Below are 26,629 nucleotides of genomic sequence, written 5' to 3'. Positions count from 1 at the left end.
CATATCCCTGAAGCATAGCACTGGGCCTGCCACACAGTAGGGCTTGAAAAATTCTAAACGAATAACAAATGACTGCCCTCTCTTTCATGCTCCTTCTCTTACCAACTCAAACCCCAAAGGCAGGAAGACAAACCCAGGGCAGGCACGGCCAGAGGGCTCCCTGCAACTACGAGGGGACTCCAAGGTGGCAGCCACAGCCAACCCCCGCAACATTCCCCAGTAGAAATGTAATGTTAGATTGTCTTGATGTGACTTGATAATGCAATAATTGACGAACTGATTGTATAATGTAAAACAGGCCAGCTATGAATAGGCCACTCTCTGAGATGAAACAAAAATGAGAGAGTGTCTGCATAATCGGTATGTAAACACAAGCAGGATATTAAGCATTCTCTTTTATTCTTAAAGAGCTGAAATGAGAAGAGCCCTCCCCCCAAAGCAATCTCTCTTTTTTCTCGCTAATAAGCTTTGAGCAAATTTGGAGGAAAGGTGTGATATTGCTCTCACAGATAAATAATAACCAAAAAATCATAACGTTGATGTGATTATATCCCTTCGATGAAAGGGAATTAAAGGTAGATTCTTTTTTATTAGTTTACGGATCCTGGGCATCCGACGCCTCATAACTGCTCGATATATCATGCTAGTTAATCATTCTTGTCATTATCTTTAATGTCTTATTAGTGGGCTTCATTCATCTGGTTTTTATCTGTTTCACTGGAAGCAGTTTTAATCTCATTTCAGCAGCGCTGATAAGCCTGTTAGTTTGCACAAATTGGTTTTGGTGACAATGTGTAGATAGCAGTAATGTGCGATTTCCAAATGGAATAGAAAAAAATCTATACGGGTCCAAAAAGGCAGGTGGAGAGAGCACAGGAGCTGAGAACAGGTGGAGACGATGGTCTCAGCTTCCTAAAGGAAAAATGGAGAAGGTAGAAAATGGGCTGGGAGGAAAACAGACAAGGAAACGGGAAACTTCATAAATTGTTACAAACCCCCCCTCCCCCGCACCCGCCCAGCCCAACTCAGGAACGCTGGCGGTGATGGCTGTGTCCGACCACTAGATGGCCAAATTGAGTCAACAGGGTCCCAGTGCCGCGGTGGAAGACAGCACGGTTGCTAGTGGAGGATTCTTACTGTGCTTTGCCCCTGAGCTGGGGTACCTGATTCTCCGATTCTACTCTGAGTCTGTTCCCAATACAGCTGGAAATCTTCCCTCGCAGACTTTCTCCGGGTTTCCCTCCTGGTCTAGCATACTTAATATCAAGCTATCTTTGTGCAATCTAACCAGCTAATGGAGCAGCATTGACCGCTTACTTCCACCCGGCCTTAGATTGGCCTGACGCTGGGCTTCTTAGCGTAAAAGAACCAATAAGCCCATCAGGCTCAGTGACTCAAAATTGCATTAAGTGTAGATGTTAAAGTAAATACAGTTTCCGCAGGTTCCCAGATTGTGAGTCATTTTCAGGGGGGCGGGGGGGGGGGTTGTGAATCAATAACCTGCTCATCTGAGCGGCCAACCTGGGAACGGATGTCTGATTTAAGAAAGGCAGCCCTTTGCATACCTGACTCCTGCGCTTCTCGCGGTCCTGGTACCAACGTCGGGAAATGAAGCTTGTCTGTTACAGTCATAGCCCCTTTCTTGGGAGCGTTGGGAGCGTTGATTCGGGGGCGATTGTCTGGAAAGATTTAAAACCCAAATCACTGTCCAAATGGACTAAACTCTATCTGATTTATACTTCACAAAATAATAATAAGGAAAGGAAGCATATCAAGATAAATATGTCTCATCATAGGCTCAAAATCACTTGTCTCAGAAGCAAACAAATACCAGTGCATACAGACAGTCACTTATCTGGTGGTGCTTGGGGTGGGAGGGTGCTAATAATATCCCAAAATCCACGACTGCCAAAACCCCCTGCCGCTCCATTTTCAGCCCCTCTGCTTTTCTAGGAACGTTTGGTTCGTGTTTGTCTGATTCATTCTCACAACTCCAAATGTTGATATAAAGTCTGCTTGTGAAATTGAGACTTTTTTTTTTAGAAACCCAGGCTGCTACACTCCCCCCAAACCTCAGCAAAGTGCGAACTCTTCTCTATTTTAGAATCTGAAACTCTCCACCAGACGTTTCAGGTAGTCTAAGCTAAGAAATTCTCACAGTCCCTCTTTATCCCACGTTCTGATTTTCCTGGTTTAACAGCATATTTATCTTGTAACTACTCTGTGGAGCAGAGTCGAGGATGAAGTTTAACCACCTCGCGTCTGATCTGAGCCTGCTGGTGGAAATGGAATCTCAAGACCACAGCAAGGAGAAACTGATCTCCTGCAACTGTCCTCAGCCTCCGCTGAAGAGAGCTGAGCTCTCCTTCTCGAATTATGTTGCCACTGGGCAGTCGTTGCAAGCAATAACATCAAGAACCCAGGACACCAGATAGGTTTACATTTCTTTTCAACTCTGTGTTGTTTCTTCATATGGAAATGATAGCATCAGGCAACTGGGTACTCGCCTGGGGCCATATGAGTACGGTCTCCATAATTACCCAGCCCAGTGGGGCCGTATTGATTGTGCACGTGTTCTGACAAGAAGATGGCCTTTTGAAGCCAGCTTTGGTGGGGACAATTCAGGACCTAATACCACCATGAGGTAACCCAAGAGAGCCATGGAGCCTGCTGTCAGCGCTGTCTCTTGGGGAAGTTCTGGTGGAGATTTAACTAATGCATGTGTGTCTTTGTTCCTCCTCTAAACCATGCTGCTAACTCTGGAACAAAGTGCACTTCCTGCCAATGAGGTCTCCCTAACAGCCAGGATGAGCCATCTGTATTTGGATTTGTTGACTTGTGGCTTTAGAGATGAACTCAAGGCCTTTCCGTGAGCATCCTCTCCTCCCCCCAATTCCCACGGTGACGTCCAGCTCCTAAAGCTCAGGGTGTGGGTCTTTGATTTATGTACTGGCTCCCCAAACTGCCGCGGAATGCACTGCTGTGTGCCCACATAGCCCTAGGAGCCTTGTGAAGAATCGGTGCCTGCAGCCCCAGTCCAGAGCCAAGCCTGCTTTAGGTGGGCAGGACGCCATGGTAGACTAGGGAGTAAGGACCTCGTTCCTCTACTCTTTTGTGTCCTTCTATTGATAACCAGAAGTCACCTATGTCAGGACGCGTATGTGTGTAAAGTGCCGAGTGCCTAGGAGTCAGATTCGTTAATAGCCTGATCCAAGCTAGCACGGCTGTTGGAAAACAGGAGCCAGGAAAAGCAGACGCGTGGCAAACGGTCCATCTGCCTAGGCCTAGAATCCAAATATTACAGACCCGATGTCAGGAGCACAGATGTCACAGCCGGCTGGGGTTCCTGCCAAACTTCTTCAAAACTTTTCACTGTGCAGCTGACACCTATTTGAAAGTTTCTCCCTCCTTCTCTTCACTGAGATAAGGTTGGGTTTCTCTGATCTGTGTGGAGAGGGAGAATAAAAATAAAAGTAAGCTGTGTTTTCCAGGCTCCGTTAGCCTGTTCTAGGACAGTCACAGAACAGCGTTTCTGTGTCTCTGTCCTTATGTGACCACAGACATCTCTAGGACTCCAGGTGGTGTCTGCTGACTCTCTCCATTCCCCTAGGGACAGCTGCTGCTGAGGCCACAGATGCCTGAGACCAAGCTGCAGATACTGAGAAGAGGCCTCAGACCTCCCATCGCCTCTGCTGCCAAAGCTGGCTGCAGTGCTCAAGAATTCCCTGGTGTCGCCCATGCTGGTGACATCCAGTGAAGCAGATGTTTTGTTGTGCCCTTCTTTTATTGTGGCCCCTTTATCCAAGACTTTGGCTTATTGTGGGGTCTGGGGTCTGAAGGACAGATGTCAAGATCCTCCCTTTCCTTCTCTTTGCTGTATTGTCCTTGACCAAGCTCATGCTCCTCAACCTTCTTTCACTGGGGCATGCTCTTTCTCAGCATAGCCTTGGTTTCTCAAACAAGAGGGTCAGTGAGGAGGTCCCCCCAAGGGCCCAGTTTTGATATAAAACAGCATAGGCTCCATCTGGGACCTCCCCCAGCCCCTGAATACGTACACAGACAGATACCCACATCGACACATCCCAGGGCCTAGGATAGTTAGGAGTGTTTCTTCCATTTCCACTTGATACAATTATTGAGTCCAATTTAATATTTGGGGAGTTACATGTGTAACCCAGTTACAATTGAGGCCAAGTCCACGAATAGAATCACATTCAAAGAAACCCAATCTCTCCAGTTTTTAGAGAACTTTAATATTTACCAGTTTCTCTCAATACAAATGTCAAAGGAACCCAACTCGTAGCCTCCAGTAAGAACTTAGAATTGTCTTTCCCCGTTCCTCTGACTCTCCGTATCGCTCGCGTACCCCAGTCATCTGAGTCCTTTTTCCAGAGTCCCGTGGCTGTCTGTGTGAGTTCTTGGCTTTCCTCCTTCTCCCCCTATTCTTCCATCTCTATTCTTCCATTCGCTCCATGAGTAAATCTCATTCTTTTATAGGCAACCCCCCATCCTTGCTTCTCCTTTCTGTCTCTCACCACACCTTGTTGGAATTCTGCATCACTGAAGTCCAAGAATTGAGCCTCAGAGCGATTCAGTAAGGCGCCTCTCAAGGTAGAATTCTTCCTAGAGAAGAGGAGAAGGAGAGAAGCTGAGCATGCCAAAACGGACTCCCTAAGCCTTCGGGGCTGTGGGAAGGAACGGTGACTCTCACGTTAACACTTTTTGTCTCCAATACACAAAGATTGAGGTTGAGTTTTAAAAGGAGTTTTAATCATACACCTCTCCCTGCATGTTCTACATCAATTGAGAAAGAGGCACCAGAGGCTTAGGGATCGTAGCACCTCAGACCTGTGGTCAGAATCAGGCTCCTTGCTCTTCTCTGTCTCACTTGGTTCCTGGGGCCCAGAGAGGGGAGACGGAGTCTGAAGAGCAGACCTTACGCTGTCAGCCTCCTGAGGGAGCTTGGTCTGGCCCATGGTACTGAGCCCGGAGGGCCCAAGAGACAGATGGACACGTAGACCTTCTTGCAGGGGAGCAGGGTCAGAAGGAAGGGCGCGCCTTGGCGGTTAGAAGGCCTGGAAGGGGTTGAGCCACACCTGCCCTTCGTCCACTCTCCCCAGTCAGATAAGTCATCCTACTTCCATCACCCAGCGCAAAGGGAAGAGTCCAAAATCCCTTCCCCAAACTGAAAAAGCTCAAAAAAGCCCAGTACTTGTGGAGACAAGGCATAAATATAGAAACAGGGAGAAAATAATCTGCTGCAATTAATAAGTGACGGTTTCTGTCCACAAGACTCATTCTAGATATCTATCTTTAAAAGATTTGTCTTTCCTTATTAAAAAGATTTTGTGTGTCTTTTCACACAAAGTAATAGAAAGAAAAATAAAGTAGGAAAGAATCACAAAATGGGGTTATAATTCTGACTCTGCCACCAAGGATCTGGCTCGCATGTCAGGGTCTGTCCCCAGAGTTCTGTCTGTCACATGCCCAGCAGACCACTGGCTGGGCAGCCCCTCCATCGCTGCACCTCCATCCGTGTACCCAGCCCGACCCCTAAGAGCCCACCTCGGGGCAGCAGCCCAAGTTCTCACATGTAAGGAGACGAGAACACCTTCTCCATAGCAGTTTTATTTTTAAAAAAGAGAAAAAAGCTGTAATCTGAGGGTCCTCAGTAGTAGAGTGGCTGACTAGTGTAGAGGAGTCATGGATAGCCCCTAGCACTAACTGCCTCTGTTGACATCTTGGCCTCATCACTCACCAGCTGAGTGACCTCTGGCAAGTTACTTAACCTCTCAATTTCTTCATCTGTAAAACAGGGGATATGAACAGTGTGAACCTTATTGTGTTATTGTGGGAATTAATTGAGTTAGTGTATGGAAAACACTTGGAACAGTATCTGGCACGTAGGAAGAGACATGAAGTGTTTGCCAGCATTATTATGGTCTCCTAAATTCCCGTACAGAAACAAACAGAACATTATAACTTCATCACAATCATTTTATGAACCTTTCTAGTAACATGGAAATGCTTATGCTTAATTGCTAATTTAAAAGTTAGAATTGAAATGTTTATGTACGATTTTGAACCATGTTTAAAAATTACAGAAAAGATGTAGAATTCCAACAAAATGCTAATTGGTTATCTTTGATAGTCAGATTATGAAAGATTTTAATTTTTCTTTATGTTTCCATGCATGAATTTTTTACAATAGCATGTATTCATTTAAAAGAAAAATGTTTATTTTGATTTTTTAAATAATTCTGGTGTCTGGGGTGAATGTTAACTGGCAAAGCATCTCTAACAAAATGTGGCTCTTCCAGTGTGGATATATCACACGGTAGACAGGCAATAAATTCTGTTTTTGATGGAAGAAAAACATTCCTTTGTCAGCAATAAATTTCTCTATTCCTAGCCCACCCCACAGAAGTTATCAATGTTTCTCTCATTGGTAGGTGTTTCTCCCGGGGGTGCATTCCACAACTCCACGGTGGGTATCAAGTTATGCTATTCCTCTGAGGGTCCGTCCATCCTGAAGACAGTTGTTGCTTGAAGCAAGAGGCTTTGTCAACCCCACCTGCCCCCATCACCCAATCCCGCGCATCATATTTACTAAAGTATTAAGCATTTGATGACAGAATGTGCTAAAGGCCATACGTGACAGCTCAGCTCGCTCTTCTATTGCTGCTGCATTCCACACTCAAGGTCGAAAACTTTATGGAATAACAAAACTTGAATAATTCTAGCCCCGAGTTTAACCTCAGCCTCCAAATCTACCACTTTCTAGAACATTCCTGGGATGGAAGCTCCTAGCTTGACTCTCATCCTTGAGGTTTATTGCCAGTTTCACAGGGTTGGAATTTTTTCCAGTATTTAGGAGTTTGGATTTCTGTAAACCAGAAGAGTTTATCTGCTAAGTGCACCACAAGACTCAATCTGTTAGCTTCAGCATCCAACCCAGGGGAAAAACCACGATGTGGACAATTGTTGCCATCAAAGAGTTAAGCCCGAGGTGATGGCACCATCATGAACTCACACACGCTCTGGCTGAGAGCCCAGGACCAGAGAAGGTAGACAGCCTCAGGCCACATGCACACAAGCTCTGCCTTGTCTTGCCTTTGTTGTTCCTCCATTTCTTGCTCCTTTTTATTCCCTCTGGACTCATCAAAGTCATAGAATGTTATAGACAGACAAGAGTTGAGCCCTGCCCAACATCACACAGGTAGTTAGAAATAGTAGTAATAGCTGCAGTAGTAACAGCAAGAAACGCAGACAGCATTCACTATGGACCAAGCGCTGTCCTTAGGTTTTCAATATAGTAGCTCATTTAATCTGCACTAGAACCCTGTAAGGTAAATACTGTTATTATCCTCATTTCATGGGTGAGGAAACTAAGACCCAGAGAGGTTAGATAACTTTCCCAAGTACACACAGAGTCAGAACTCAAGCCCACTCAGGTGAGGCCAGGATCTCTGAAGTCAATGGCTCAGTGTTCTTTCCAAAATACCAGGTTGTTGCCTGGAATTCAAAAGCTAAAATCAGCAGCCAAATCTTCTTCCTGAGTCTGCTGGGCCAGACAGAATGAAAAAAAATAATCACAGAGGTGCAAAAAAGAATCCATTTGACTTTATCTCAAAAATATTTTCTGACACCCCCACCCCCACCGCCATGTGCTAGGTGCTGGGGGAAAAGTCAGAAATGAGTAAAACGGGGGCACTGCTTTCATGCAACTTAGAATGTAATAGGGAAAGATGAAGAATGAAACGTGTTAAACATTGGTAAAAGTCATGGGAAAAGCCTTTTCGTTTGAGGACTGGGCACAATGGCTTTGCATCAAAGTGCAATGAGATAAAGACTCCTGGCAATTTGCTTGCCTCCCACCCAGCTCTCCTTCACCAACACCAACCCTCAAGGTTAAGACCCTTGGGTGAGGCTGTAATTAGCAAAAGGAAGGGGAAGGGAATTGGAGTTCGCATTGGTTGATAATCTCATCAGTGCTTGCAAGGATGGTAGGAGGAAGCTTGTATTAATCTTATTGTAGAGATAAGGTATCCAAGGCTGGGAGAGGTTCAGCAATTTGCTTCTAAAGTCACAAAGCTATATGTTGCAAATACAGGATTTGAAACCCTCTTTGTACCCAAAGCAGATGCGCTCCTCACTGCACAGCACTCCCTCCTCCCTCCGTTCCCTAGACTCATCTCCCAGCAAAGCCTCTACCCATGGGTCCCGTTTGGTGAGTGATGGATGAAGGCTTCTGACGGATGCCAACCCCTCCTCCAGGCCTGGCCTGGCTGCTTCACCATTCCAGAACAAACACACATTTGATCTACGAGGCTACTTTCTTGCCGTGAAAGGTTGTGTCTCCCAAGTGGCCTGTTCCTTGGTAGTTGGAGGGAAAGTGTGATAAAAAGCAAAAGCCGTGTCCTTTGAAGATAATTCATACATTGGCCAAGAGATGCGATAAAGTAGCTAGAAATCCAGCCCGGGCTACAAACAACTCCACATTAAAGGCATCTGTGTTTAATAAAACTAATAAATCAAACCCTGTTAGGTGGCGCCTCCTGGCTATGTTTTAGGCCTATAATTGGTGCACATGGATGATATGAGAATAAAAGGCATTGAGTCAGCAGAGAGACTGCTAACCTCTGAAGTGCCCCTTGAGTATTTCCAGGATTCTCTCCATGATTTGTTTGGGAAAGTTTATCGAAAACAGAGTATCTTTCTTAGAAAAGTGCCAGACTACCAGTCTATGCCTATCAATGGGAAGTACACCCTCTCTCTGGGGATCTTCAAGGACAATGAAAAAGCCAGAGAGGAAGGTAAAGGAGAGATAGGAAAGGGAAAAAAAAAAATTTAAGTATACTGATTTGTTGTGCACCTCATATGTGCACTTTATGTATATTTTCTGAGCTAATCCTCCCAACGACCCTGTGAGATATGTGACACTATCCCCTTTTTACAGGGAGAAGGTGTGTCAGTTAAATGACTTGACCAATGGCGGAACTGCTTGACTTCCAGCCAGAGAAAAAGCAGCTAAGGAATCTTGGGGTATTGATCCTTGAGAAGGTGGACCAGGAGAAGAGCTCTTAGAAACTTTAGGCCAGTCTCAGATTATTGCTTAAAGAATGGGACCCCATTTGCATTGGGTCAGAAGAGAACAAAGGATACAAGTTTATGCGCAGGAGGACTGGGTATCAGGCATCTCTGACGGCTGTTGGACTTAAAAGGAAGTGGTAGAAATCCTTTGCCTGGAGAAAATCTTAACCTTCCAGATAGCTGGGTGCAGTAATGTTCTAGAAAGGGCACTTGACAGGTCCATGCCCAGGCACAGGCACTTACAAGCAGTGTGACTTTCAGCGAGCAACAAACTCTCTGACCTTCAATTTGCTTTGTAAAATGGAGATAGTCATAACTAATTTGAAGTATTTGGGGAAAGCAGTAAACGAAATGATGTATGTAAAATGCTCGGTGAACACTAAAGTGCTATCAAGCATGAGGATTGTTATGACTCCACCTTTCTGGAACTTTTCATATATAATACAGCCCAGAGACAGAGGGATGGGCTGAATGACTGACTGTGGCTCCTTTACACCCCCAGAAGTAGATTATTCAAAGCTTGGGAGTGAAGTCGAGCTGCTTCTAGGGATCATTAGCTTTATAGTTTTCAGAAAACCTCAGCCTAAAGTAGAAATCACTTTTTCCTCCCTCTCCCCAGTGAAAGGTTCAATGACATGTTCAGCTCTGGCCCTATCACAGAGTTTGAGAGCCATGGACCAGGTCAAAGTCAGCCTCCCGCCAGGAAGCAAGACAATTTGGATGAAGAGTTAGCGGGTTATAATACTGAAGGTAATACGTGATTTGAGGCTAGAAGAAATTGGCCTTTTGCCTCAGAGGTCGTTTAATGACAGGAGATTCCAGCCCATTTTCAGAGGCCAACTTAGAAAAAGAAAAATACCAAGGCCTTAATCATTATAGCAGATTGATTAGTCAGGGACAGATGGCTTGGGGTCTACTCCCTACTCTTCCTATAGCTTACCAGACACACACTAAGTTCATCTCTTAATCAATATTGTAAATAGTTACCTCCTCTCGTTAAAGAGAGATAGTATCAATCTTTAATGATCAGTAATAGACAACGTCAGTTTAATTCCTTGTATGATGTCTACAGGACGGACTATACAAGCTGGTGGGGAGGGATAAGCTAGAAAAACTTTGATATACATACGTACAAGAATACAGAAATAGAAATTGATTTAGATCTACTTAGCATGATGAATTATAATGACAAAGCAGTCTGAGATCTTATCTGTCATTTTTTTAACAGTGAGAAGCTCCAGGTACTTCATAACTCCATCCTTATTCTCTCAATCCTCGTATCAAAGAGCTTTCTGATTTTTAAGAGGATGATAGCATTTGGCTTTTTTGAAAGTTTCGGTATAACTTTGATAAACTTTCCCACACAAATCACCAAAAATCCTTTATGAGCCTAATTAAGTCACCAGAAGTAACTGCCTTTATTAAGAACCTTGCAGATTAAAGGCTAAATGAACATCAGCCTGGAACAGGAAAGGTGTTCCTAGGTGGAGGCTTTCCCTCACACCTCAAAGAGGTGTTCCCAAGGGGCTCTCTTCTCACACAACTCCTGGGCATTTTGTAGAGCCTGAAAAGTTGGACATGGCACACTAACTCAGTCATCCTCTTCAGCACTGGCAATCATTATCGAGGGCTTACTAATGCAAAGCACTGCACTTGGTATGGAGTGGCAAATATCGACTTTACCCCATGCTTTCCTTCAAGGAGCGTACAGTCAAGATGAGAAGACAGGACCAAGGGACAACCCACGTTTGTCTGACCTCAATGCCACATGAGTGTCATAGGTACTGAAAATTATAAAAATTCAGAAAAGGGCAAAATCACTTTGACATAGGAGTGATTAAGGAAGTTCTGAAAAGGTCCAGGGAGAATTCTTTGAGCCTCTGGTGTCTGCTCAGTGTTTTGTTAGCCATGGGCAAATGGACGGCTTGTAGAACACTGTTACAATGCCAGTTATCATCTCAGTGTTCCCAGGAATGTCTCATCTGCCTCCTGGACATCTGACCCCAGTTTTAGCTACAGAAAATTTCAATGCCTGCAAATGCATCTTGTTCGGTACAGCACTGGATTTTAAACTCGACCTTAACTGTCAAAATGTAATATTGCCATCCCTTACATTGTGAAATTATTTCTACTTTTTAAAGAGTGTTTCCGTTTGGGGACTATTTCATCTTCATAGGATTTCTGAGATCAAATGGAAATTATTAACTTCAATTTATACCTGAAGTAACTGAGGTCCAGAAAAGTCGTTTAAGAGCACACGAAAGTCTTGAGCAGAGGCAGGCTGGGACCCCGGGCCTTCCAACGCCCCATGCAGGTGGAGAGACGAATGTATCGACTGCAGTTATCTGACATCAAGGCAGGAGAGCGTGATTAATGGTTGTTTGTGAAGTGTCCAGAGACCCCTGGAGAAAAAGGCGTTGTAAAAGGGCAACATATTAAGCTAATTAGTGCAGGAGTAATTCCTTCAAGATGGCATTTCAATCAGAAGCTCTCTTCAGAGGCTCCCCGAACAGTCGGTGGCTCTGTAAAGCTGGCATTTCCTGTGGTGCAGAAATCATAACCACAGTTTGGCCATGCATCTCCTCCTCAGAACAGAGACCTGAACGCGATGAGAAATTGCTTTCAACTCACGGGGAGTTGGGTTGTGGCCTGAACATTTGCCTTATACCTGCTCCATCGAAAGTGAAACCAAGCTTTAACTCCAATTAGAGCTGGCTACTCTGGGCAAGGAAGATGATTGGAAGGAATGAACACAGACTTCCAGGAGTGATGAGGACAAGGAGGCAAGCAATATTGTTGAATGTCTGCAATGTGCCAGGCCATTTTGTGTGAATCCTAGCCTTTAATACTCACCACACCCTATGAGGCAAGGACAGTTGCACCCTTCTCACAGATGGGGAGGCTTACAGAGGTTAACAAATGTGCTCCAGGTCACGGGGGTACTAAGTGGTAGGCTCCTAACCAGCACTCAACTATGTCTGACCAAACGCCCAGGCTTTTTGCATTCTCAGTTCTAAGTCAAGCCCGTCACTGAAATGAGGCTGAGAAAGAATGGAGCCAAGGCTTAGGGAGAGATCTACTTCTGACCACACTTCTCCACAGAAGACTGGCTGCCTAAAGCATGGGACCCACTGCAAAGTGAAAATGCAGGAGCCCTCGTGCAAAAATTATTAAGAATTTTAAGACAGCAATCGCAGAGGATTAAGCCAAGGACAGCAACCTTCTGAGTGCTGGGCCCTGTTCAACAGCACAGGTTGGATGTCCATGAAGCTGGCCCTGCTCCCCTGAGTCCAGGGCATAACAAATATGAGAAGGCAAGAATCTTGGAGTTGGGGGTAAATCTGGAAATATAGTCCAGTGGTAGGAAAAATGGACCATGTGGTCCTCAAGAACCTTACGTCCCATCATGGGCCTGCTCATCTCTCCCTCTCTCTCTCACACACACATACACACAAGCACACACACACACACACGCACATGCACATGTGCACACACGGAAGTGCATGCACTGCCTAGGGGAACTCACAGATCAAGACTGATAAAAATTACATGGCAAGGCCCTGGGGGCAATTGTAATCCTTTTTCTAATCTCAGGAAGATTCGAAATAGCATCACGGTGACACAGCGAATGAGAGGACATCACCCCTATTGCAGCTGTCACTTGTATCTGCAATCGGGTGAATTATAGAGACTAGCCACGTCCAAGAATTACTGCACTTTTTGCATGGTTCTGTGCATGGCCCTTCTTAAGGTGGAATTGCTCAGGTTTGTGTTCAGACTCTGGAGAAAGCTTAGGAAGTTCCGTGCTGCCACCCAGTGTTCAGAGCGTGGGCCCAGGAGAAGCAGCTGAAGGCAGACAAACATCCCAGGCTCAGTAGGGGTTGGAAACATCCTGAAGCTACAGAAGATGCTGGAAAGCTTTCACAGGCCCCAGCCAAGCTTATTGTAGAGGTCACATCCTACATCACATCCAAGGTATTAAATGTACCCAGATCCCACACTAAATAAATTGACATGTAACTATCTAAGACTTGAGTTGAGTTGTTTTTGAGTTGGTTGACATGTTGTGTTTTGAAATTTAGTTGAATGTTTATTTTGATTTTGCAATTTTCTTTTTGAATTATGGATCCAATATGGAGGTTTTTGGAGGTGACGAGCGGCTCTTAAACATTACCCTAAGACAGAAATATTTGAAAAGGTCCTGGACCCTGGGCTCAGTACCTGTAGTACCTGCTGCTGTGGGGAAGGCAGGCAAACAGAGGAGTACCACGGAAGAAGGGAAAACACGGGGAGTATTGGATCTGATCACCTCTGACAACCTGTGCAGTACAAGTATTAGTCCTTTCTCATTTCCATGTAAAGTACCAGCCTCAGTCTGTTGAATTTGTCTAGAAGAGTCCTAGGCAAACCATGGCTAGGATCTCTGACACTTTAGTGTTAAGATTTCATTGTTAAATAACAAAACAGAAAACCTTTGGTCAGGTGTGCTGCCCAATGCAATTGCCAAATAAGGCCCCTGCACTCCCACAGTGATGGGTTGGGTTTAGCTGCTGGTAGACAAGCAGCCAACATGGAGTTTCACGCTCTTGAGTCCCTGAATCCCTCCTAAGGTATGGCAAGTAACTTTTTGTTTTGTTTTGTTTTGTTTTGCTTTTTGAGGAAGATTAGCCCTGAGCTGACATCTGCTGCCAGTCCTCCTCTTTTTGCTGGGGAAGACCGGCCCTGAGCTAACATCTGTGCCCATCTTCCCCTACTTTTATATGTGGGACACCTGCCACAGCATGGCTTGATGAGTGGTGCCATGTCCGCACCCGGGATCTGAACCGGCGAACCCTGGGCCGTCGAAGCGGAACATGCACACTTAACTACTGCGCCAACAGGCCGGCCCCTAGCAAGTGACTTTTAATTACATAAGATAATAAATGGTAAAGCCCCTCACATAGCTCCTGCCAGAGAGACACAACGTGCAAATATTAGTCTTCTACTCCTCCCACTTGGACTGTGCTTCTGGTTAACAGGGTCAGCCAGCTCCTTGGTGTGGGAGCACAGGGGTGAAACCAGAGGATGCAGAAATAACCAGCTTTGTGTAAATGAGGGCAAACTGGACCAGGAAAAGAAGAGACGAATTCAGGCTGGAAGAGGCCGCGGAGCTCATTAGATCCATCACCCTTCTCTCAGGCAGAACTGGAGTGAATCTACTTTGGCCACCTTGTGGACCGAACGTCTCAATTCTGCACATTTGTGGATTTAGGATTTCAATGGATTTAGGACACAGGGGTTTATATTCTGTGAAATAATCTCTCTTTTTTTTTTATCTCCTTCCATTACCTATTCTTTAAGCTTTTAAATTTTATCTTCAACCACACTGGTCAAGACCCTATTTCTTCCATTAACTGTATGTGATGCATTTTACTACGAGCCTCTGTGACCCAGCTTATATAGAAGGATTATGGGATCACCTGATTCAGAGTTGGCAGAACCTTTATGAACAGAGTCTAGCTCCATCTAGAGCTGGAGTCTTCTTTACAATACTCCCAGTAAGTGCTCTTTCAGACTCTACCTCAATACTTACTTATTAAGCAAGGAAATTGTAACTTTCCGAGGCAATCTGCTTCCTATAAGTAGCACAGAAATACAGCTGCCAGAAAGTTCTTCCTTCTACTATCCCTGTAAGATTTAAACTAAGGTGAGTCAGTCATGCTGAGCGTGGGACTAGGCATTTAAACTTCTCTGCTGTGGGATACAAGTGGGAGCCCTACGTGGCCCTCAGGGACTTCATGGTGGACTGGCAACATTCTGTGGAGAGATAGCAAAAGCGACGCCCCACTCTTTCCCCTCCAAATGGCTCCAAGGAGTCCAGACTTTTGCAGAAGAAGTTAGTCTATGGAATCAAGGGGACATCGAGCATAGAAAACCATGGGCAAATCTTGCGTTTGTGCCAGGGCTCAGGGCTGTTCTGAGACCTTAGAACTCTTCTTTCTAGAGGTCATCCAATAACATTCTTAAAACGCCTGAAACCAGGATCCTACAGAAGCCTACGTGTTCGCCTCCGCACTCCGAGTATTAAACTCTACTCCAGTGCCATGGTTGTTATTTGTGGTTTTAGATGTGAGTGGGGGTGTGTCCTAATGCTGGAAACACAGTCCTGGGCTTCTGAAATCTAGAAGAAAAAACTATCCAAGTGTGAAGGAAAGGCAACAGTTGGCTTTCAATTCTACACCATCTGCATTTAAAAACAGAGGAAAATTAGCCCTGAGTTCCTGCATCAGTCGGAGGATGTGCTTCGGAAAGTAGACAGTAGCTTTTGGCATTTCATGAACTCAAGAGCTAATAACTGGGCGGACTAGCAGCTGGGCATGGTACTGATGCTAGGGATACAGGGATGAACAAAGCAAAAATACAGATCCTTGACATATCAGTTTAAAGGAAAGGTAAATGATTAAACAACTAGAAATGTTCTTATAGCCAAATTTAAGGAGTAGGGATTATCCTTATGGAGGATATCTCAGTCTACTCGTAATTATGCACTTTTCCAAGCTTCAACTATGTCCTAAAAAGGTCCCTAAACCAAAAGCTCCTCCACATCCCTTCCTACTACCCCTTCACCCAGCTGGGCCCAATTGTGAGCAGTGGTTGTACAGGTTATATTAATTTTCTGTTGCTGCTGTAACAAATTGCCACACACTTAGTGGCTTCAAACAACTCAAATATATTCTCTTTCAGTTCTGGACGTCACCAGTCTCTGGGCTAAAATCAAAGTGTCGGCAGGGCAGTGTTCCTTCTATAAGCTCTAGGGTAGAATTTAGTTCCTTGCTCTTTCCAGCTTCTAGAAGCTTCCTGCATACCTTGGCTTGTGGCCTCTTCCTCCATCTTCAAAATCAGCCATGTAGCTCCTTCAAATCTCTATGACTCTGACCCTCCTGCCTTCCTCTTATGAGGACCAGTGATTACATTAGGCCTACCCAGATAATCCAGGATAATCTTTCCATCTCAAGATCCTTGACTTAACCACACCTGCAAGGTCCCTTTTGCCACATGGCCTCACGTATTCATAGATTTGGGGAATGAGGACGTGGAACCAATTTTGATGAGGGGGCCTCTATTCTGCCTACCACATGTATCATTTCTTGTTTGTTTTTTAACACAAATAATCCATGTTCTTTACAGAAAATACAGAAAAGTTTGAAATTAGAAAATAAAGAATATGACCACTTTTAAAATATCTCCATTTTGTTCTTTAAAAAAAAAACAAACCCGACTAAATATTATCTAATGCACTTCCTCACTTTACAATCTAATGTAATCAACCTCCCACATCAACAGATGTGACTATATATCAGCATTTTAATGACGGTACAATGTTCCATTATGATACTGTCCTATGATTTTCGAACATGTAGGTTGTTTCTAGTTTTCTGTACATACCAATAATGGTGTTATAATGTTATTCTTCATGCATATTTGTATATTTGCCCAATATTTTCTGAGGGCAAGTTCCCGGAAATGTAATTATTGGGCCAGTGTCTGTGGCTGCTTTTAAGGCTTGAAATACATATGGCCAAGGTGCCCTGCAGGAAGTCAGTGCCAATTCACAGAGCCGAGTGCAGAGCACTCCATTACCACGCATGCTCAGGAACCTGCCCGGGATCTGACTTTCAACCCCTTACCAAACCAGTAGACTGATTGAAATCCCATTATTGTTTTAATTCACATACCTTTGATAAGCAGTAAGGTTGAACATTTTTCACATATTTATTTTCTACTTACAGTTCTTTTGTTATGTGCCACCGTAAGTCTTTTTTCTGTATTAAAATGCTTGTATTTTTCTTAATAATTTAATAAATCTGTAAACTAACTCTATGTCGTATTTGCCACAAATAATTTTCTCCCTTCTGTGCTTATTTTATCTTATTCATTGAGTTTTTATTGCCCAGAGGTTTCAAATGTTTTTGTAGTTAAATCTATCAGTCTTTTTATTTATAGTGACTGCCTTGGGTTTCATGCTTAGTATCATGATATCATGGTATCACGGGCCTCAGCCACCCTAACGTTACATAAATATTCTCTGGGGGGATTTTTAATCCATCTTGATTGTTTTGCCTAAAATACATGTTAATGCCATTTGCTACAAGGATCCTGTTAAGGCAGCCACGTGAAACATGAGGATGCAGCTCCCTGCGAGGTTGACATCAAGCTCTAAATAACGGGCACATTGTGTGGCTGTGTGCAAAGGCTTGGCAGCAGCGCCTCTAATTGGGGTTATGCTTGAGGTCCTAATTCATTGTGGTTTTTAAACTAAGTGAAGAGCCTTCAGAGAGAGAGGATCTACCATCTCTTTCAATTCAGTTGAGATCAATATGACCCTGCTCCTATCTTTCATGGAGGAACAGTTTAATTTCATTTTCCGTGTCATTTATTTCCGCTGCTCTTTGGATCACTGAAGTGTGGGCAGAGATTTTACGAGATGGGGTCCAAGCCCGTGGAGTTCTTGGCTCTGGCTGTGCTGCTGTGGGCTCCAGCCAAGGAGAATCAGGGAGTGGAGGGCTTCAGAAAGTAGAACTCAAAGAAGTTACTGCAAAAGACCCAGGGCCTTCTGTCCACCACTCGGGGGAGACCTTCCGTTGTTCTTGCCTGATCTGGAGGGGCAGCTGTGGACTCCTTCAGCAAGTGCTCCCTGCTGAGTTTGGGCTGGTGCCAGGTGGAAGCAGGAAACCCAAGCTGGCATGGTGGGCACTCTGCTGACCAGACAGGTTTTGCTGTACTTTGCAAACCTAAAGATTTAGATGAAAGTACTTCTATTTTTCCAAAAATCTGAGTCCCAGGACTTTCCGTTGAATAGAGGAACAACATGCTGAACAGTCTGCTGTCTCCCTAGGTCTGCAAAAGTAGGTGGGAGTAGAGAGTCCCCTGAGGACAAAGCCTCATTGCTGAGCATCTCCCTCATTAAAGTAGGAAAGTGGACCACACCTGCTTTTTAGTGCATTTACTCAACAAGCCGTTACTGAGAGCCTACCTCCACACCTTTGTTTATGCTGTTCCCTCTGCCTTGCATGCATTCCTCTGCACCCACCTAGTGAAATCATAGTCATCAAGGCCCAACCCAAAACTGCCTCTAACTTAAAGCCTTCCTCAACATCTTTCCAACACTGCCATCTTTGCTGCCTCTTCCTCCTCTCAACCCCATCTACCCTGCAGGATTGCATAGTGGCTTTGGAACCAAAGGGACTTGGGTTTAACCTGATTCTTCCACCTCATCACTTCGGTACATTTGGGACCTTTGGAATATTGACTTAACGGTTCTGAGCTTCAGTGTCTTCATCTGGAAGGTGGAAATATGCTAATCTTCATAAGAGTGCTGTTTTGCAGATTAAATGAGATCACACATGAGATAAATAAGAGCAGGTCTCTGGCTTCCAGATGCTTATATTAATTGGTTAAAACCATAACACAGTATTGCCATCGTAAAAGGGATACAGAATGCTTCATCAGTACAGAGAAAAAAGAGCTCTTGTCAACCTGGAAAGATCAGGAAAAGTAAATGGAAGAGGGAGCATTAAGCCTCTTGAAGAAGAAGTAAAAGCCTACCAGGTAAATATTCTGATTGGGGCCGGCCCTGCAGAAGAGTGGTTAAGTTTGCAGGCTCCGCTTAGGTGGTCCAGGGTTTTGCCGGTTCGGATCCTGGGCACGGACCTAGCATCACTCATCAAGCTACAACTAGAAGGACCTGCAACTAGAATATACAACTATGTACAGGAGAGCTTTAGGGAGAAGAAGAAGAAAGAAAGAAGAAAAAGATTGGCAACAGATGTTAGTTCAAGTGCCAACCTTAAAAAAAAATTAATTAATTAAAAAAAAAAAAAGATTCTGATTGAGGGAAGTCTGTGAGCCAAAGATGAAGGGGAGAAAGGCAGGCTATGTCCAGAGAAGGAAAAATAGCAGGCTCCACCAGAGCTATTTTAAAAGTAGATTATTTTGTTTTTGTTTTAAAGCTTCAGAAACCAAAAGTTTCCGAGCACGGCCTGATATCATTAGAATTATCTTTAGAAAGGTCAACTTGGTGATTATGTCCAGTACAGTTTAGAAAGGGTTCATTGGCCAGTTAAGAAGGTAATGCAGTCATCCATATTGAAAAGAACAGCCTTAATTCTGGAGTCAATAAACCTGACCCAAATTGCAACTTGATTGGTTATGACAAAGGGAATGGCTGTATCAAAGAGGGCTTATTCTCAGTGACTTGGAGTATGGTAGGGCCATTAAAGAAAATAGAAACCCTTAGAGGACCACCTTTTGACATGCTGGGATGGCGATCCCAGGAAGAAGAATCATTCAGTAAGAATGGAGGTTAAGAAAAGGATTGGCACCCAAGATCAAACTTGAGGGTTTATCTACATAAATGGGAATGAAAATTGTGTGAATGGATGAGATGCCCAAAAATAGAGGAATAAAAGAGGACCAAGGATAGAACCTTAAGTAATGTCTACAATTTAGGGAGTAGAAAAAGGAAGCAAGACCAGGAAGAGCAATATCGCATCCACCTATAATATTTTCCCTTAATCTGCAATGTTCACTGAGATTCCCTTTGTTTAAATTACCATGATTCTTCAAGGTCTAACATAATTCTTACACGAAACAATTATTAATAGCTTGAATTTATTGAGCACATACTGGGTACCAGTAACTGTGCTAAGCACTTTGTATGTACAGTAGTCCCCTCTATGGCTACACAGAGGATATGTTCCAAGACCCCCAGTGGATGCTTGAAACCTCAGATAGTACCGAACCCTATATAGACTATGATTTTTCCTATACATGTGTACCTATGAAAGAGTTTAATTTATAAATTAGGCACAGTAAGAGAGTAACAACAACTAATAATAAAATATAACAATTACAACAATATATTGTAATAAAAGTTAGCATAGACCCTAGTGACCTCAGCATACGATCTTTTTCTTTCCTTATTCAGTCAAGAACTTTCCCCTTTTCACTTAAGGGAAACGCTTTATGGCTTCTTTTTGGCATATCCCAACTAACAGCATCACTACCCTTGAGCTTTGGGGCCATTGTTAAGTAAAATAAGAGTTACTTGAACACAAGCATTGTGATACTGCACCAGTCCATCCGATAACCGAGATGGCTACTAAGTGACTAACGGGAGAGTAGCATATACAACGTGGATACAATGGACAAAGGGATGATTCATAGCCTGGGTGGGATAGAGTGGGATGGCATGAGATTTCATCACACTACTCAAAACAGTGTGCAATTTAAAACTTATGAACTGTTGATTTCTGGAATTTTCCCTTTAATATTTTCAGACCACAATTGACTGCAGATAACTGAAACCCTGGAAAGTGAAACTGTGGCTAAGGGGGGACTACTGTATTAACTTTTTCCCATAATGATATGATGCAGGTACATTAATTATACTCATTTCACAGATGAGGAATTAAAATTCAGTGCGATTTAATGATTTGCCAAGGTTCAACAGTTAGTAAACAAAGCTAGGTTGTCTGGCTCCAAAAATCAAACTCTAACTTCTTTGTTGTATAGCCTTTAACTAGTCTCCAGTATACTTGAGGCAAGATCAAAACATCTTTATTTTTTGAAGCTCTATGGGTGATCCTAGGAGCACCCCATTTGAGAACCTTGCTACAGACTGCACAGGTTCACAGCAAATCTGACCTCCATGTTGACAACACGTGGACTAATTGCTTGACTTCTTCAGATGGAGATAACTTTACCTTGCAGGGTCAGCATAAAGAGCAAATAAGGAAAGCAGGGCAAAGTGCCTACGTGCTATTCCTGTTCTTGCTGTTGCTGTTGATAGGCACTCTTCCACCTCCCCTCGAGCTCCCTCCTCTCCTGAAATCTATTCCAGGTTACTTTCTGCAAGTCCAAGTTCTCAGGCATCACTCATCTGTCATGTTCTGTATTTAACGTCCTGCCCACCCCAGGGAAGCAGCAGTTTACAGGGACTTCCTGGTGATGCAATGTCAGAGGTCTGAATACTTGGGCAGAGACAACCTGGCTAGATAGGCCATGCAGCTGCCCCATGAGTTGGACCTGAGCCCTCATTCCCTTCTTATTTCTGATACGCCTTCCTAACAAGGCCAGTGCCTTTATTTCTGTTCCCAGTGAGGGGCAACATCCTTACATCTCAGCTTCAAGAGACTATGCCATCGAAGCAGACATTCCTCCCACACCAGCCAGGTCCTCCCCTTCCCCATCGGGAGCTGATGCGTCTGGTTTGGTCACATTTGGGGCCTAATTCCATGCAAGGAGCTAAATCCCGGCAAACACGGCCTCTACCAAGACTTTCTCTTGGATTTTACAATCATCTGCTCCTGCCAAACCTCCACTCCCATGCTCCCCTTCCAGGAGGGGAAGGCATATGGACCGTTATTTTTTGCCAAAACGGATCAGAAAACAGAACTCAGTTCTCATAAAAATTGCACAGTACCTGCTTCCCTTTCTTTGCTGACAATAAAAATGAAGCCGGAGCTCCGGGAGCTATCTTTCTTGAAGGAAATATTTTTCACCCAGATCTAACTCTTAACTCTGTCATTTCTCACCTGCTCAAACGCCTTGATCACTGAGGGAGAGGACTATAAATAACAGAAATTATAATTTTGTTAAGAATCGTGTTTTATACACAATCATATGGAGATCTTGCCATTGAAATCCACTGATAATTTTAGAACTTTCCTTACAGAAGTGGAAAAGAATCCACAGTATTTTTTTTTATTTTAATTACTCACTGAATGAAATCTGAAGGTATTTAATTATTAGATTTATGCCTCAAGATAAGTTCAATGATAATTACAGGATGTCTCTTTTTTTATTCTAATTCCAAATAATTAAATCCCAAACACATTGGATCATTATGATTATAATTAGAATAAAGGTGTCTTATATTTGAAACCAAAGTCTGGCTTTTTGTGTAACCTTTTTGCACCTCATCAAAGGAGAATGCCTTAGAAAGAAATCTGTTTTAATCTCTCTAATGCTTCTTTAAAACAAAATAAAAAACATAATTGTCTGCAGGAATGCTTTTCCACTGCAATACTCGCAGAAAGGTGAGGCCCGAGCTTTCGCCTTGTTTGCGGTTCCAAGGCATGCTGTCTTCTCTATCGTCATTTGTCATCCGTTGACACAAGGAGAACTCAGAAACCAGGCAAAAAGATGAAATAGATGCAGTCCGAATATCAAGGCAATTCAGGAAGAGGATCTGTGAAATGATCCATCTCCCCCATCCCCGATTTGTCAATCAATTTTGGGGTAGATTTTCTGAGCCCCCCCTCAGTTAAAGATGAATGGATGAAGATGGGTTGGGATTGGGTAGAGGCCTTAGGGGGAGCCACACGCAGACTAGAAAATCTAAAGTGAAATCCCATAAAATAAGATCTCTAACTAGGGTTCAGAAGGTATTTAATGCTTGGAGCCTGGCAACAATAATTAATTGAGAGAAAATGTGCCTTTCCTTTCCCTGTGTTGATGAGGTTGGAAACACCAGTAGGATGGCTCAGAACAGCATATTAGTTGGGCTTACCATCCTGTGGACACCCCTACACTCTGCTTTGGGATTTGGGAAGCGGGAAGGGTGGTGGTTTGTGGTTTCAAGGAGGAGGTGCAGGGCGGGAGTTCAGGAAGGAGAGGAGACAGGAGTCTTTAAAAGTAAATAAGCCAACCCCAGATGTCTTCCCCTGACTAGTAGGCAGAGAGGAGAGCACTTGCTTATTGGAAAGCATTTGAAGGCTGGGGGGCTGAGAGTACGGGAGGAGGGAAGCGAAAAAGCTATAAAGAGAAGGCTAGAGAGCAATCAAATACTTAGAAAAATGTCACATTGAAACCTTCAGCTGCCGGCGGCTGGAGGGAAAAGAGTTCCAGACAATAGCTGAGGGAACAAGTTGAATCTTGTGTTCATTCCTGTGGTTAAAACAAGTCTGTACGACCACAAGGAAAATTCCGTTCTCCTCAGACCTTAACTCCTGCTTACCTGAGTTGCAGACACTTTCTGTGGAAAGGCCCCTTAAAGTTAGAACTGACGATGCACAAAGGCCCGACGGCCCTCCTACCCCAGACTTTCTCTCATATTCACGTCCTCACATCTTGAAAATTACCCCCTCTCCTTTGAGGGGCCTGGTTGCCGCATTGACTAAAGCGTGAAAAATAAAGCAGGCTTCAGGGGAAGGACAAGTCCCATTGCCGCCACTCCCCACCCCCACGACCACAAGCCGCCTTCACTTTCCAAACCTTGAGAACCATGGATGTCAAATAAAATTATTCACTAATTCAATAAATGTTTACTGAATGCCTACTATGTTTCAGGCTCCAGACTAGAAATTTAGGGAGGACAACCAAGGTCAAGCTGTTGTTAAGAACTTCCAAGTTGGGAGGCACAAAAAATAGGAGAGTGTATGCTGCTAACTGTAGCACATCATACATGGTGAACACTGGACATGGTCTTTTCCTTTCCTTCTCTGGGGCGTTCGGGAGTCCAGCTGACAAGTGGCCTGCCTGCCGGAGTCAGTCAGGCAAACATCCCACTTCACCGATATTCCCACATCTGCTTCTTTGCATCCCCCCAGACAAGCCTTAGGCTACCTTGCTCTGTAACTCTCCTGTTGGAATAGGACGATTATTAATAACTCCCCTGGGTCCAAGGGAAGATGGAAAACAAGTTTCCTTTCTTAAATAACCCCTGTGATACCCAATTCAGGGAGGTCTGCTTAGCACAGCCAGCACAGGCAGAATCCACTGAGACAGGCGTGGGTGATGGGAGGAAGTGCGTCTCCCCAGTGAGAAAATAAAACATCAATAATCTAATACGATAGGAAGGAGGCAAGGTTGGTAGACTGTGGCACTTAATGGAGATTACAACTTATTTACAGTCTAACTGGGAAAGGTTGCGACCTGACTTGTCATCTGTGCTTGTCTTTTAAAAGTTTCAGTAAACTCTAAAATGTGTTTAGGAATACGTAAAGAGAGCTACAGGAATTGATCAAGGCCCTCCGAGAGCTCGTAGAAGGGGTGTACTCACAAATTTTAACAACCAGTTTTCCCTGGGGGAAAAGTCCTGCTTTTTAGCTCTCGCCAATTTCCACAATATAAATACTCTCACAGTGGTTGATTTTAAGGTACCAATGTGAGAAGTGGGGAAGTAATGCATACCACCAGCTCTTGCTAGCTAACGTGAACTGACTCCAGAACACCAAAGCCTTGCAGTCTAATATACTGACACAGGTAAACACAGGACACACAGACAGAATCTCCTGATCAGTTGGCTGATTGGCATCAGATGGAAAATGTTTAACCAGGACTCAAAAGGAGCATGTTTTGGGGGTAGCAGGAAAATTGACTGCACAGTCAAGTAGAGACTGAGAACAAACAGTGTCTGTATTTCCCGCTTCCGGTTGCTCCGAAGCACAGAGAACCATGGGAGGTCAGAGCCTGCAAAGACCTGGGAGATAATCAAGACCAATGCCCCAATCCCCTGCCCTTTTCAGAAGGGGAATTGGGGCATGCAGGAGAGGAGCGAGTTAGATAGCCTCTTCTTCAGACATACACTTTTGTTGATGGTTTCAGTTTCTCTGACATTAGGCTGGGATACTGAACAGGAACCTTGCAAATAAACTTGATTACTAAAAAACAAAATCAACCAGAATTCCCTGGGGCCCTCCAAGCACCCGTAGAGGACAAGTGACTGTCTATACAGCTGATGGAGAGTGGGTGAAGGTGCCACCTGGTGAAGGCACAGTCTCTGTCCCAATTTGTTATTCAATGACTTGCCCTGGACACAAGCTTTCTGGCAGAACAGAAACAAACCCACAAGTCTGCCAGCCTCTGGCTGCCTTAGCCTTTGAATCATCGGTGAGGAATAAGTTCTGCCTAGGAAGGGAAAAAAAATACAATCCCATGTGAAGAACCCCAGCAGTAATTTGCTGGGCGGGAGAGCTACAGCTGCATCTTTTGGGCAAATGTAATGGGATGGCAAAGTCTTCAGTGCTGAAGGAGCTCCAGCTCCTTCCTGCCTGTAATTCATGATCCCTGAGACAATTATGAGCAATGAAAAGGCATAAATCAAAGGAACATTGAGTAAAGCTAGATTTGGGAAAATAACACATTACATTTAAATATCCATATATATTTAATCTGTGTTTAATAATGCAAGGAATACATTAGTCAAGGCTTAGGCAGATTCCACACTGACGTTAGTTACAGAACAGCCTGGCTCTCTGAAGTTTCCCAGCCTTGGCGTCATAGGAATGAAAACTTCTGCAGGAATGGAGCATGTCATTGCCAACCTGGGGCACTGCAGAAATGCAAACAGAGGAACTGCAGAGGTCACCACAAAGTCAAGCTTGCTGCAGAGAATAGAACTTGGGGTGAGCAAGAGAAATTCACAGTTCCAGGCTCTGGACTGACTTTCTCCACGTGCCACCTTCTGCATGGCAGGGCAGGGAGCGGAATTAACACCATGCAGGGAGAGAGGGACCAGGATCTACTATTCCAGCTGTTGTTTGATCTCAAATCTCCTCTTCTGTCCTTGGGCTTTCATTCTGGACCACCAGATGGAGAATGGCTGCCTGGGCCCTAGGGAAAAGTCAGAACATGTCCCCAGGGGCAATGCCCAAGCTCAAAGGCTCTTGCTGCCATCTGGAGAGGTGAACCAAGTGAGTGTATTCAAGGATGAAGGAGGAATCACAAGCATGCCCAGCTTTAGTGCAATCGTGCTCCTCCAAAAGCGGGAAAGGGAACCGGTGGGGACACAGTGTAGTATATGCCAAGTGGCATCTAGGAGCTGGAGAGAAGGAATAAGAGGCTGGCCTGCCAAGATGTAGAAGAAATCTTCCCACTGTGATTGATCGTCACCCAATACAACAATCATAAAGCCCCAAGTACTTTGAGCTTATCATGAATCTCTTATTCCACTTTGGGCAACTCATTCCCCAGACTCCAGAGTCCCACTCTACGCTCTAAGTCACTCACAACCTCAACTAAGGCAGTCTCAGGAACAAAATTACAGCAGGAAAGTATCTCAAAGACTCTCTAACCCAATCTTCTGATTTTACAGATAAGAAGACTGAACCCAGAGAGGCAAAGCAGCTCATCCAAGGTCACCCAGTCAGTAAGTGGATAGTCAGATGAAAGCCCGTGTCTCATTCCAGTGTCCACATGGAACACCGGCCCTCCTGTGAAGCACTGTTACCAGTTTTGAAGGTCTGTAGCAAAGGAAGACAAGTATGCATTAATGTCAGGCACTGTGCTAAGAGCTTGAGTATATATTATCTCTAAAAGATTAAATACTAACCTACCTCAATATAAGTTTAGGATCAAAAAGAAAGCTTGACTCTAATTCCAGCTCTGCCATTTTTTCAACTGTATGTTATTGAATTGGTCACTGTACTTCTCCTGCCCGTTACCTGTAGAACCTCCAGATGTCATCAACCAAATCACAGAATGAGCGCTCAGCTAGTTCAAAGCACAAAGAAAGAGATGAAGGAAAGGAAGCCTAGATCGAGGAAGAGAATGA

General features: G+C 44.2%; 1 long non-coding RNA gene across 1 annotated transcript; it reads right to left on the bottom strand.

Annotated features, from left to right (window-relative positions):
* Positions 1–384: 384 nt before the first annotated feature.
* On the bottom strand, positions 385–11,495 carry LOC139078834 (uncharacterized). Its single transcript, XR_011531977.1, has 5 exons — positions 11,312–11,495; positions 4,541–4,623; positions 3,307–3,444; positions 1,566–1,679; positions 385–912 (listed from the first exon to the last, which is right to left on the bottom strand). It is a non-coding gene; the product is annotated as an uncharacterized lncRNA (long non-coding RNA).
* Positions 11,496–26,629: the final 15,134 nt, after the last annotated feature.

This window comes from Equus przewalskii, chromosome 23 (assembly GCF_037783145.1).
Source record: "Equus przewalskii isolate Varuska chromosome 23, EquPr2, whole genome shotgun sequence".
In the NCBI taxonomy this organism is placed as follows: Eukaryota; Metazoa; Chordata; class Mammalia; order Perissodactyla; family Equidae; genus Equus; species Equus przewalskii.
Note: the sequence above shows the minus strand (reverse complement) of the source record. Positions and strands in the feature narration are given on the sequence as shown.